At 44.8% G+C, this 12618-nt stretch overlaps 2 pseudogenes; both read right to left on the bottom strand.

Moving 5' to 3' along the window:
* Nucleotides 1-2022: 2022 nt before the first annotated feature.
* LOC147796674 (uncharacterized) lies at nt 2023-5116 on the bottom strand (annotated as a pseudogene).
* A 157-nt stretch (nt 5117-5273) lies between these two features.
* On the bottom strand, nt 5274-9092 carry LOC147796673 (uncharacterized; annotated as a pseudogene).
* Between the last annotated feature and the right edge of the window lie 3526 nt (nt 9093-12618).

Raw genomic sequence — 12618 nt, 5'->3', positions numbered from 1 at the left:
GGGGATGTGTTAAGTAACAATTGTCTGGAATGTGTATAGGGATTGGACATGTCGGGGGGGGTTACCCCTCGGTGTCATTTCTTGCTGGGTATAGTATTCAGTACAGAGGTGATGCTCTAGGTGCGTGATGGCCAGTTTATTTTGGAACACTCATTTTTTTGAGGAGACCTTGTCTTTTGTTCTTTATAGATGATTTGATATGTACCGGTACTTTATTTTATCCCACATCTTCCGCTTTGAATTACTGTGTACATGTATTTAATTTTCGTCATTTCTTTTTGTTTTGATTGATAGGTTTGTGCCAGATTGGTCGCTCGAGTAATCCACTTGTGGCACTGTGTTGGGTTGTTATCACATTTCCATTTTTAATTTTTTTAACTTTGTCCTGACCTTCCAAATGAATCGCAACCCCCGTCTCCCTGAACCAGGTGTCTTTAGATCTTGTTACTTTCCCAAAGTCTTATGTATTCAGTTAGCGGGGCAAATTTCCAAGTTACATACGCACTATCTATTAGTTTCACAAACTGCGTACAAGGGCTCGTATTTTCATTACGCACTGCGCTTTCATTCACCCACTGCAGACATCTCAAAATTAGACCTTTGCGCTGCGTACACAGTGAATACGCGGCGAGTATGAATTGGCCTTTAGCCCAAAGATTGTATAGCGCCGCGCGATACAATCTTTGCTTTAGACTTCAGCTGAAAAGGTACATCGCTGGTTAGCGTTCAACCGAAAACCTTTCGTTCGTACATCGACAAAAACACCCACTTGAGAACTGCGGTAGGCACAGATTTTCAGAAAGACTTTTTGAACTCACGAACAACACCGTCTTTGGCAAAATTTGAGGACGTCAGATATAGAATCAACGGTCATTTGCCCCGAGACAACCAAGACAACGACATTTAACTGTTTAAAAGTTTGGTGTAGCATCCAACTACAAAACAAACAAAAAGTACTACCAAAAAGGTGAAATCCCGACCCCAAATTCCTGGAATTCAAACCCCAATTCCGGGACTTCCCCAAAATCGACAGGCGATAAAAAGATTAAAGTCAGAAAAGTAAGCTTCCGCCCGGGATATTTCAACATTACAAAATCCACCGAAATCGAATGACAAGTTCAAGTCGAAGGAAGTCCTGCAACTAGGGGGCTCGAAGGAGTTAGACCAGCAATACGAACAAGTCCTGAAGAGCGTGAAATGGACGACTCACCAGCACCTGATGTATCAAGAAGTGCTTGAACTAACAGTACCATTCTCAGAATTGCAGATGGACACTCTAGTTTTGCTTTACGACGTAATAAGAGACCACATTCGAGCTTACGAGGCGGGAACTTTAGAAGAATTCAACGCTTCAATTAGCCAAAAAATAAATGGCCTTGTGGATCAAATAAAAACATTCAGACACCGACGTTTAAAATTAAGAATAATACCAGTCGAAGCATTGGATAAAGAGAAAGATGGAACAACAATTTATTTAGTGATGTTAACTCAAGGCCAAGTCGATACCTACGAAGAAGCCCGCCGCATCACTTTAGAATTTATTCAAGAGGGATTTTTAGGCGACGACAACAAAGAAGGAACGAGAACCATCAGAGCCGCTCAAACCGAACCCAGACCCACTCTTTCAGTCACGGCCTCTGGTTCAAACGCTCCGGCGATGCATCGTCTGCACAAAAGGGAAAGGTCGTCATTCCTCCGGGGTTTTACAACGTGGATTGGTTTGATTTTATTTTAAACGCCATTCCCGGAGTAAGTTTTAAAGTTCACGAAAAGTGAAACTTGGTGACCATAATGATAACAGATTTAAATCTAAGATTAAAGTTGGGTAAAGAAATCGGAAAGTTGTTATATTTGCCGAGAGGTAGACTCGTACCAAACGTGATTTACAAAGGGAAGATAAATATTAATTCCTTTGAAGAACTTTGGATATTAAAAGTCATTTAATGAAATACAAAGCCAGGTAATTTCTTTTTCTGTTTTCTTTGCCGACTAGGTTTTATTCTTTAAAAGGGTTGTGTCTTCTTCACACGATTTTTTAAATTCTGTGTCAGGAAATTCTAATGCATTCAAAGTTTTAAACCCGTATTAACAAGTAAACCAACATATTTACACAGTCAATCGATACAAAACATTGTGTCAATACATTCAACAAGTTTACAGAGTCCTTTTCAATTTTAACACGAGTATCAGCAAGCAAAGTCATTCTAAATTTTTTAATTCTGTGTCAAAAAAATCTAAATGCATTCAAAGTTTTAAACCCGTATTAACAAGTAAACCAGCATATTTACACAGTCAATCGATACAAAACATCGTGTCAGTACATTCAACAAGTTATCCGAATGATTGGTGAAATCAAAGTCAACTGTAAGGGGCTCACAAATCAAGAAATGTAGTTGATCGTCCATCTTCGTTTACTTTCCGTTTAGGGTAGAAGTAAGTGAATGCGGTTTTGGTTTGTTCATAAGTGTACATGTCACCGCCTCTCATCCGAAATCCTCGATTGACTCCCGACCCTGCCGCTTGCGATCGTAACACATCTAAATATTTATCCTTGGTTATGTTATTCGTTTTCTTGTTTAGCCCCTTACAGCTGACTTTGTTTTCCTCCCCAAAACAAAAATATGTTTTGCCACACAGAGCAATGATCCCCCTACCCTCCCATTCAATCTGGAATAGACCCGGTGTACGCTTATCAAAGGCTCTATGCGCGACCGAGGAAACCATGCCATTTTCTCTCTCTCATAGGCTTCCCTTTTGTCGGGTCTGATCACCTCCTCTAGACTTTCACCAGAAATGGCAAGATAGGCCAAGTCTGTGTCCATCTCGCACGTTTCGAAATCTGCTTGATGGATGAATTTAACCAAGAAGTCGTGATAAAATTGCAGCATTAGGAGTCCGAAGAGTTATGTTGTTCTTAACTGTTCCTTCTCATTTGTTATCAGTTTTATAGGTCAAGGGACTGACCAAACTTGGGCCACGGCTGTGTAGCGGAACAGTTAATTATTAGACAGTTTTACGCATTAGACAAGTTTATGGACGCTGGTGCACGTGCTCAAGCTCGCCGTGTTGCGCAAAATTGCGTAGGGCGTTGGCACCCGGCGCGGGTATATTAGCGCGTGACTTGCGTGCGGTCTGCCTCTTCCGTCCCAGCGCTCTTTCAGGCTGCACGCTTGCTGACGCTGCGCCGCACTTTCCCGCTCTTTTTGTGCCCATCCTCCGCGTTCGTGCTCTGGTGACTGGGTTTGCACCGCGTGGAGCTGAGCCGAGCCGTGTACCAGGGTGAGTTGAACCCTTAAGTAGAGGCAAGAAGGAGGATTCTGCCCTGTCAGTTATTGTTGAGTTGTCAGCTACCCAGAAGCAGAAAAGACACCTGATTAGGGAGCACCTACGTGTCTAATAAGTAAATACATCGGTCTGTCCTGAAATATATTGGCTTGATCCGTTGGTTATTTGTACCCGACCCCCTTGTTCGTGTGTGGTGTGCGTGTGAGCGCGTGAGAGTGTGCCCTGGTGCCTGGTGGTAGACTGCCCCACAACGAGTCTGCTCCCCCGGCCTTCTTATTAGACCGCTCGTAGGACGGCCGAGGCCCTACTCAGGGTACATCCCCTTCCCAGGTTCGCCCGAAGGAAGTTGCCTACCCCAGGTGGACGGCAACGTTGGTGAGTCCAGGGGAGGATTCCGGCACAATATTTAAATTATTTATATTCAACCAATGAAAGGGAGATCAAAACGTATTATGCCATTGTGTCATAAGCATTCTTGTGTCATAAGCATTCTTGCTTCAACTTAGTCCAGAAATTGACCCTTCCAGCAAGCTCATTCGGGTAGATGGCCGTCTCCGAAATTTGCCAAAAGATGCCTCAGTGTCCTTAGACCCTCACCCAGTAGTCCTTGATCCTCATCATCCAGTCACCAAACTCCTTATCAAACAGGCAGATGAGCACTTCAGCCACCAGGCTGGGACAGATCAGGTATTTGCCCATCTAAGAAGAACATATTGGATCTTGCGTGGGCAAGTCAAGGGCATTCTTCATAGTTGTGTTCAGTGTCAACGCTGGCGCAAAAAACCGGAGGTCCCTCATATGGCAGATCTTCCCAAGTGTTGATTGAGGTTGCACAAGCCACCTTTTTATTCAACTGGGATGGACTGCTTTGGACCTATGACAGTCAAAGTTGGAAGGCGTGATGACAAACGCTGGGGTCTGCTCCACAAGTGTTTGACTACTAGGGCTCTCCATCTTGAATTGGTGGCTAACATGGATACTGACCATTTCCTTATGGGGTATCGGCATTTTGCCTCCCGTCGAGGGATTCCGTATGACTTGGTTAGTGATTGTGGCACCAACTTCACTGAGCTCCAGAATTCTCTTATGGAGATGGAACCCGCTTTGGTGGAGAAACTATCCAAGCATAAGGTTCGCTTTCGATTTAACCCCCCAAATGCCCCCCATTTTGGTGGGACCTTGGGAGCGAGTTTGCTTTGTGAAGGGGGCTTTGAGGGCTGTGCTGCAGGACCGTACTGTTCCAGAGCCAGTTCTACATACAGTGACATGGAAGGTATTATGAATTCCAAACCTCTTGGTTTTGCCTCCACAGATATTGCTGATGCCGGTCCAATTATCCCTTACATGTTGCTGATGGGGCGGCGGAACCCTGCATTGCCAATGGTTCTATATGATGAGTCTGAATTGAGGGGACGACACAGTTGGCGACATAGTCAGATATTGGCCGACCAGTTCTGGCGTCAATTCATTCGTTCCAACTTCCCACTCTACAGACCCGCCAGAAATGGCAGCAGGAAGTGAAAAATCTGGCAGTCGGAGATGTTGTCATGATCGTAGACACCCAGCTCACGAGGTCCCAATGGCCAGTTGGTAAGGTCACTGAACTACTCCCATCTAGTGATGACCGTGTCAGGGCTGTGCAAGTTAAGGTGGATAGTCGGGATTATGAATGCCCAGTGGCCCGTCTTGTCCGGTTGGACAAGTATGATGCAGACCTTCCGCCCAATGAAGCTAACATGGCACTAACTCAATGTAGAGTTACCTTCAAGCTTGTGTCCTGAAGGAACCTGCCAAAGGTAAGGTATGTACACATACGTTTTTTCCAATTTGTTATTACAGGTTTTGTGTCCTGAAGGCTTGTGTCCTGAAGGACCCGCCAGAAATGGCAGCAGGAAGTGAAAAATCTGGCAGTCGGAGATGTTGTCATGATCGTAGACACCCAGCTCACGAGGTCCCAATGGCCAGTTGGTAAGGTCACTGGACCTTCTTGTGATCCTTCCTAGTTCCCGTTGGTAGAGTAAGTATTCAAATTTTCTTCCAAAATTTGAGGGCGGCCATGTTGGAAAATAAGCATGTGCATTCTAAAGGGCACTGTTCGGCATGCTACCCCGTGCCCGCCATATTTGCGGCTGCCATTTTTTGAGGGATTGAAGTCTCAAATCTATTCTTATATTTCTAAAGAGGGGGCATTTTTGCCTGACTGGCATAAGTGATACAGACAACTGTTAAGCCGTACACCATCAACAATTGCTGTTCCTGCCAACTGTTAACTGCTGTTCACTAGATGTTGGTGCTGAATCTAGCCTGTGTTATTAAACCTGGAGCTTGCATACACCTTGAAGTGATCACTGTCCGGGGTGCTGTTTCTGTGATTGTTTTTATCCTTATCCACCAGCAGTAAGATATGCCCCCGCCCCCCGTCTACACCAACGAAAGTAATTGATCGCAAGTGCCTAACAGGACTTGTTATAGAGTCAGTCTGTACCAAATAATGCCCAACCTTGCGCTGGTAGTTCTACAATTTTGATCCATCTTGCAACAGAGTCCTTACTGAGAGCACCGTGTGGGAGCCTGTAACTGATTAGAAGCTGGTTTTCTTTGCTTTGATCCCGATTCCTGAGCGAACTGGTTCGTGCCGGGTAGTGTTTAAGGTAGGTGTACACACACAGTCATTTGTCTGGGGGATAAGCTTTAAGTTTGATGATCATTTCAGTGTTTCCTGGTTTACTTTGCTTGAGCAGATCCTAGATGGTGAAGATGGCAGAACTGGCTTTCAGCTACATCTTGTCCAGGTGTAGTTTGTGTAACGTCTGTTTTCTCTGTGCTGTAACCAATGCCAGAAGCATGACTAGTTTCAATGTCGGTTCGTTTAGTGAGAGCATGCGGGCAGGAGACAGTTTACAGTGTACGCAAATAGTCAAATACAGTTCACATCCCAGACCAAAGTGTGCCTTGGCGCTGGAGGTCTCCGGGTATATGCCCCTTTCAGGAATCTGACAATAAGGGGATGTGTACCCATTGTTGCACTCCCCCCCCCCACTACAAAGGATGAGAGTGCACTTCGTGCAACGTTAAGTGAGTTGTAGCCTAGTCCTCGTTCAAAAAGGTCGGTCAGGAATGTCACAATGTCCACTGCATTTGCCTGCAGAGGATTTGTTTCCTCGCACTGCAAAAGTCAAGCCATCGCTCGATGTATCCGTTGTACTGCTTCCTGGTTGACTGTCTCCAAGGGGAGAGGATAATGACGGCAGTTGTCTTTGGAACTCCTGTACTTTCAATGGATTGCTGGACAACCTGCAACAAAGAATATATCACAATCATACGTGTGGTTTGTGCGCCGGTCTGGCAGCCCCTTGCGATTTGGTCTCGCGTAAATGCTCAATTTTGTGCCATTTTAGTCTCCTTTGTGAGCTAAGATATCACCAAGCAGCAGTGTTTCTTAGACTGGATCTCCTGTTCATCCCATATCAGTGTGTAGGCCCTGCAATCTGTGATCTCCCAGATCAAGGAATCTTCGGCTTAGTCTATGCTGCTTCTGAGCATGTCGCCGCCATGACTTTGTGTTGGTGTATACATGTAGTGTCCGTGACTGTTCTGTGTGCACCTCTATTGTGCCTAACTATGCCATCAACAGAACAACAGCAACAACGGATTCTGCATTACAGCAGCAACAGGCTAAAGGATATAAGGGCCGACAGGGATCGACAAGGATATAAGGTTTCAGGGATCTTCTTCTCCAGTACGATATGCAGCAAATGGTGAACTCCGAGACACATAAGTCTGGCCAAACTATTGATCTCGTTATAACACGCCGATCAGACACCGTTATACAGTCAGTAACCATCTCCGAATTTATATCTGATCACTGTGCCATTCATTGCTACTTAGATCTCCCAAAACCGAAGCATATAAAAAGACAAGTCTCGTACCGTAAAGTAAAATCGGTGGACTTGCACAAGTTCACGAGTGACGTCACTGCATTCCCTTATTCACCGATCCTGTCACCTCGATAGAGACCCTTACTGATCAGTACAATCGCGTACTCAGTCAGTTAATAGACATCCATGCACCTTTGAAGACTCGTCAAATTGTTGACCGACCTGCTGTTCCCTGGTACAAGGAGCAAATTACCACTGAAAAACGCAAGAGTCGTCAGCTGGAACGAAAATGGCGAAAATCTCGTCTGCAAATTGATTATGACCGTTTCAAATTGCAACGAGACCTATGTAAACGAACTCTTGAAGAAGCAAAATCAGCCTTCTACCATGACAAAATACAAAGTTGTGAGGGCGATCAAAAAGCACTCTATCGTATCATAAATCAACTTACATGTAACATGAAAAACAACGGTGCCAAACTTCCAGAGCATACGTCCAAAAAGGAACTTGCATCTAGTTTCTCCGCATACTTCACTGAGAAAATTGAGCAGATCAGAGAAGACATACTGATTAATAATCCACAACCAGCAGCACCCTTAACTGAGGTAAATCCAGTCTGGCCTTCAAGTTCCACGTTCACAACCTTCACACCAGTGTCTACTGAGGAAGTTGAAAAGATAACCAAGACAGCTCCTGCCAAGTCCTGCAGATTGGACCCCTTACCCACCACGCTGGTCAAGAATCTGCCTGTTCTGGTGGAACCCATAACCAGGATGATCAACATGTCATTGGACTCTGGTCAGTTCCCAGACAACTTCAAAACGGCCTTGGTCACCCCAACCGTCAAAAACCAATCCTTGGACTGTAATGATATGAAAAACTATCGTCCAATATCTAATTTGCCGTTTGTGTCAAAGGTCATTGAGAAAGTTGTTGCAGGAAGACTAAATGCACACTTATCAAAATATCAGCTGCGTGAAAATCAGCAGTCTGCGTACAGAAGTTGTCACAGTGTCGAAACGGCCCTTCTCAAAGTTCATAGTGACATCATGTGTGCCGTGGACAACAAAAAAGCCGTGCTGCTCGTACTTCTGGACCTCTCAGCGGCCTTTGACACCATCGATCACTCAGTGCTTATTCATAGACTTTCTAATTGTTTTGGCATCCAGGGTTCAGTGTTGAATTAGTAACCGTCACCAGATAGTTCAGATACAAGGGGAATCCTCAGGTGCGATTAAGGTTAAATATGGGGTCCCCCAGGGATCCGTTCTTGGTCCGATCCTTTTTACTCTCTATACAACGCCTCTTGGGGAACTCGCTCGGCAACACAATATCCAGTCACAGTTTTACGCAGACGATACCCAGCTGTATACTTCATTCAGTCCCAACCTTGAGGATGATGATACAAAGATGCTCGATTCTCTCATCACATACCTGCACGACATCCAGAAGTGGATGCTGGACAATTTCCTGAGGTTCAACCCACATAAGACAAAGTTCATGATTATTTCTTCGCCACAACTTCAACACAAAATCAAAATCCAAAACCTACAAATAGGCGATGCTGTTCTGGTACCCAGTACGGATGCCCGCAATCTTGGTGTGGTGTTTGACCGGCTCTTAAACTTTGAAAAACATGTGTCCAAGATTTGTCAGACATCATACATGCATCTAAGAAGAATAGCAAGTATCAGACACTTACTTTCTCAGAACGCAGCAGAGCAACTCATTCATGCCTTTATCACTGCTAAACTTGATTTTTGCAATAGCCTGCTCACCGGTCTTCCGCACGGTACAATTCATCGTTTGCAACTTGTACAGAACGCTGCCGCACGTCTTCTAACGAGCACCAAAAGAACAGCTCACATAACTCCCATTCTCAACAAACTACATTGGTTACCCATCAAATACAGAATTCAGTTCAAGATCCTCCTCCTCACATTCAAGACACTTCACGGCTCTAGTCCCCTTTATCTTGCAAACATGCTGCAACTCCGCTCTGTCAGGCCGGGTCTGAGGTCAACAAGTAATACCCGAGTTGTTCCCCGGACTCGGCTGGCCAGTGCCGGAGACAGGGCTTTTTCTACAATTGCACCACGCTTATGGAACTCACTCCCGGATCATCTAAGACAAGAACATGACATCAAGCAATTCCAGCATCATCTCAAAACATTCTTCTTCTCAAAAGCTTTTTCACTATGAATGCACAATTGAGTTTTTCATTTTTCCACCAAGACCGGCGCTTCTGAATGCTTTGCAGATATAGTGCGCCTTATAAATGCTTTATTCTTATTCTTATATTCTATCTCTTGTCGAGGGGTGAACACTGATATAGTAGGGTTTTTGATAAATCCAAGTCCTGCCAGCATTTTGGCTGTTACTTGAACAGACAGCTCTGCTTCCTTTTTTGAGGGTGTCATATGCCCCATGCTCCGTAACTGGAGAAAGGGGGCTTCGATATCTTGGTGAAGAGGCGGGGCCCTGAATTCAACCTATTAGTTAGGGCTTTATACTGGTAAAATTCATTGTTCAAGCAAAACTTGAGGAACTTTCTACATTCCACAGCAATAGGCACTGAATAGTAGGCATCTTTAAGGTCAAGTGAGGCCATATAGCAGTTTTCAGTTATGCAATTCATTGCACTTCCAAAAGCGTCCATTTTGAAGTGTTTGCATTCAATATACTCCTTCAAGGATGATAAATCTAATATCATCTGCATGCCTGGATCTTTCTTTCGGCGAGTAAAGATGTTCGAGACATGCAGATCATACCCATAACATGTCTTTTCAATGACCTTTTTGGAGGAGATTATTTATTTATGGGAACTGTTTCAGCTTTAGCCGAGTGTGGCTCCCTGTAAAAAAGGAGCTTTGTTAGTTCCAGAGGTATGTCCACCTGTTTCCAGCCTGCAGTTTGGAAGCGTTTGTTTGCATAACGGTGAAAAACCCCTAGTTGTTGGCGTGCGAAGCGCATCACCCCCATCGTGGAGTTCTTTAACCTGTTTTCCCAGGTCATCGCCAAACAACTACTGTGTCACCTTCGTTTACAGTCTGCACAGGTCGGCATATTTTTGGTTCAGGTCTGGCCTGATGAGCTCCTTGCGGAGACTATTCAGTTCAAAGTTGGCCGAAGCCAGAAGAGCGAGACCATCTTCCTGTTCAGTGGTTAATGGACCCTTAAGGCACGAGCAAGAGCAGTGAACCCCTTTATGCGGGGTTTCTGCACCATTTGTGAAGCTTCAGGTCTCAGAAGCAGGTTTTAGCTGAAATATTGTCCCAGATTTGTGGGTTTATTTTGGGCACTGCTAAAGCCTCACAGTTACTGGGGCAATGATATGTGTCTGCAGTGTCATTCAGATTTTTTTCTTCCAGTTTTTCTGTTAGAAGAAAAGTTAGACTGCTCGCTATGTCCTCAGTCCTTAATAGGATTACCAACCCCAGACAGAACAGTAAACCGGGAAGCAAACCCTTTGTCCGTAAGCAGTGCCTGTGATGTTGCAGTCTGGTCGGAGTCAGCCTGCTGTGCCTGTGATTTGGAGTCTGGGTTTTGTTGGTTCATGGACATTAGTCCACTAGCACAAGCAGGTTCAGAAACCATGTCATCATCCGTTGGGTCACACAAATTGACCTCCTCAGTAGTACATGTATTCTCTGTGCCTGCATAGGTATTGTAGCTAGTGTTGTCATCGTCAGCCGCCGCCATGTAAAGCGTCAATGCACCCATGATCACTTCTTGAAAACTCCGTGCTTCTTCCGCCTGCTTGCTCATATGTTCCTCAAGTTTTTCGAGTCTGGCTACAGCTGCATCGTCCGCAGACTTGCTAGAGCGTGTCTTTTTTGGCTTTGACTGGTCCGAGTTTCTCGAACTCGTCAGCTTGGATGGCGTGCGTGGCGGCGACATCGTTGCGCTTGCAGTTGTTGAGGCATCGGTGCATGTTACATGCGTGTTGGTTGTGACGACCGCCGTGCTGATACATGATTGAGTGTACAGCAGTACTGGTGCAAGCCGCCCGGTTAGACCGGGTTGTTTTTGCCTGAGTTTATCGGTTGTTTCCCGACAATCTCAGTAGACTTTGATTTTCCTGTTGAGTCCATAATTATCACGGAGTGAAATCTGGCAATTAAACAAAGGTTCTCATGAGCCGAAGATTACTTAGATGATCGTGGCTAATCGTGGAGTATCGAAAATTGTTTCACGGTTACCGCCGAAACTGCGGCGTGGGGTGATGAATGCGCATGCTCGTGGCTGGAGTCTCACGGAATCTCTCTCGAGATTTCGAAATAAAATACAGATACCGAGCTAAAGGGTGCAGACCACTAACTCAAGTGAGAATTTCTGGCCAGCTCATTAGCATTAAAAGTGCCCCCCCCCACACAGTATCTTTTGAAAAGGGAGATTGTTTGGCCCCCAAAACGGTGAGGTTGTGTAAATCCCTGCCAGGATCAACTCCCTGGGTCTTTGAGCCTTCATATGAGAGCAGAATGGCTAAAAACTACGGTCGTAAGTGCCCGAGAAAGTTGAGGGTTGCCGCTTGAAAAATGGCTCAATCGGACTTCGGAAAAATCACTTTTCGGGGGGTGATTTTGTTTTGTGGGAATAATTAAAAATGTAATTGGTTAACCCACAAAAAAATTAAAAGAAATTGAAAGATTAGGGACTAGACAATAATTTCATTTGTGTTTATGAATTCTCAGGGATGTTGGTATGCATGTTATTGGGTCCTGAACAGTGCTGATTTTACACTGTTTTCAATGGGCCTTAAATTAGTGGTCTGTACGCTAAAGCCGTGTAGTAAAAAGACACTCAGATTCACGCAAAGAAATCAAGCAGCTTAACACAAACTTCTGCTTTCTTTTTGCAGATATATCCCAAACTAAAGCACATATGCATATCCAACCTGCATGAATCGATAGAAAAGGATATGAACTTTCAGATGGCACAACAATTGTCAGATCTGGACGATTTTTATATCCTTAAACATTGGACACATGGAACCTTCTTTGTGTGAGCAAGAGAACCCGTGTAGTGAGTAGTATATTGTGAGCAAAATCATACCGTGTTGAGGTGGTACCGTATTGAGGTGTGAGGTGGGATGAGGTGGTACCGTATTGAGGTGGAGGTGGTACCGTATTGAGGTGGAGGTGGGATGAGGTGGTACCGTATTGAGGTGGAGGTGGTGCGAGGTGGTGTGAGGTGGGAGTGAATTATCATATACCTGATGTGAAACAAAAGAATTGATAAATTATACGTATAATATACGTATAAATTATGCGAATGGCGTCAAGCCGGGACGAAGTCGCGGGTTGAGTGGAGTTCCCGGAGGGACTCCACGCCGAACCACGGAGTGGTGAGGAGGGCTCACTGGCGTTAGCCAGTTGGGGAACGAGTGACGAAGTCACGAAGTGGACACGTAATTTTTCAAATCGATAAAATAAATGAATAAAATAAAATTCAA

This window comes from Acanthaster planci, linkage group LG15, assembly GCF_054643075.1.
Source record: "Acanthaster planci isolate LZ-2023a linkage group LG15, COTS_SCS, whole genome shotgun sequence".
Taxonomy (NCBI): domain Eukaryota; kingdom Metazoa; phylum Echinodermata; class Asteroidea; order Valvatida; family Acanthasteridae; genus Acanthaster; species Acanthaster planci.
Note: the sequence above shows the minus strand (reverse complement) of the source record. Positions and strands in the feature narration are given on the sequence as shown.